Source organism: Bison bison, unplaced genomic scaffold (genome assembly GCF_000754665.1).
Source record: "Bison bison bison isolate TAMUID 2011002044 unplaced genomic scaffold, Bison_UMD1.0 scf7180017864142, whole genome shotgun sequence".
In the NCBI taxonomy this organism is placed as follows: domain Eukaryota; kingdom Metazoa; phylum Chordata; class Mammalia; order Artiodactyla; family Bovidae; genus Bison; species Bison bison.
This window is the reverse complement of record NW_011494714.1, coordinates 2,191,004-2,192,465: the sequence shown is the minus strand read 5'-3', so window position 1 is coordinate 2,192,465 and position 1,462 is coordinate 2,191,004. Positions and strand designations below refer to the sequence as shown.

Here is a 1,462-nt window from a genome sequence, read left to right as displayed (position 1 = left end):
CATTGGGCATCCACTGTGTGCCAGGCACTTGTGCCAGGGAGACAATAAGAATAAAACTTGCCCTCACATCTAGGAAGGCAGATGTACATGAAGTGACTCACCCACATAGTGAATTGTGACTTTGATACATGCTAGACATGAGGAGGAGAAGGCAATGGCAACCCACTCCAGTACTCTTGCCCGAAAAATCCCAGGGATGGCAGAGCCTGGTGGGCTGCTGTCTATGGGGTTGCACAGAGTCAGACACAACTGAAGTGAGTTAGCAGCAGCAGCAGCAGCAGCAGCAGCAGACATGAGGAAGGGTCTACAGAGAGTGACCAAGACAGGAGACTGATATACACGGGGGGAAAGACTTCTCAATAACCATATAATTAAGGTGGAATCTGGAAGATGAGAAGAAATTTGCTAGTCAAAGTGGAGTGGAGTCTTCTAGGAAGGAAGACCAGCCTCTGTCAAGGTGCAAAAGATCCTGGTGTATTCAAGTACTGCATTCAAGGATGTCAAGAAAGGTGCTGTGTCCAGAGCAAAGAAAAAGAAGGCAAGAGAAAAAGGGCTGTTTAGGAGACAGTCAGGAAGGGGGCAGCTCTGGTGAGACTCAGAGTGACCTTGATGCCCTCTTTCTTCCACTATTTCTCAGCATCTCCATGAAAAGAAAGGTTATTTCTTGTTCTGGAGGCTGTGAGACCTTTGTGGACACCGGAACAGCACTGATCAAAGGCCCAAGAAGACTGGTCAATAACATACAGAAGCTCATTGGTGCCACGTCACGGGGTTCGAAGGTGAAGGGTCATGCCCCAGGGTCACTCCCAGTCTCCACACACAACATGGATCTCCAGGATGAACCTCTCTCCCTCTCTCTCTAACAGCACTACATTTCATGTTCTGCGGTAATATCCTGCCCTCTATTATCTTCACCATCAATGGCATCAACTACCCGATGCCAGCACGAGCCTACATCCTCAAGGTGAGGGGACAACACTGAGGGGTGGTTCTCAAACTGGGGCTTGCAGCAACCCATGGGCTGCTGTTGGGAGGAGGGTGCCCTATACTGGCCATCTCACACCATTGCAGATGCTGATGAGACCTGTGGCTGGGTCAATGACTGCCAGAAAACCAACCATTTGAGATTAAAGTGCCGTCTGGGACACTGATCTTCCTGAAATAAATATGGAGACGCCACACCATGCTGGCATGGTGGGAGTCACAAGGAGAGGGGAACACTAAGGTCCTCAGTCCTCAAAGAGCTTCAATTCAATCTGAAGCTTTAGCTGTATGAACATGGAAGTCAGCTCTAGCGGTCCCTGAAATAGGCCATCTTACAAGGAGAATGGTTGGGGGCATTCCCAGTGTGATGTCCCGGCATTAGTTAACAGTCTGCCTTCCCTTCTCAAGTTTTTTTCTGGTTTGGATGATAAATTACATGGTCAGCTTAGTACTCGGCTGCATCTTCCCCTTGCTCTGG

The 1,462-nt window shown here is 49.1% G+C and overlaps 1 pseudogene; it reads left to right on the top strand.

Moving 5' to 3' along the window:
* LOC104988797 overlaps window positions 1-1,462 on the top strand; it is a 9,790-nt pseudogene that overhangs the window by 5,012 nt on the left and 3,316 nt on the right.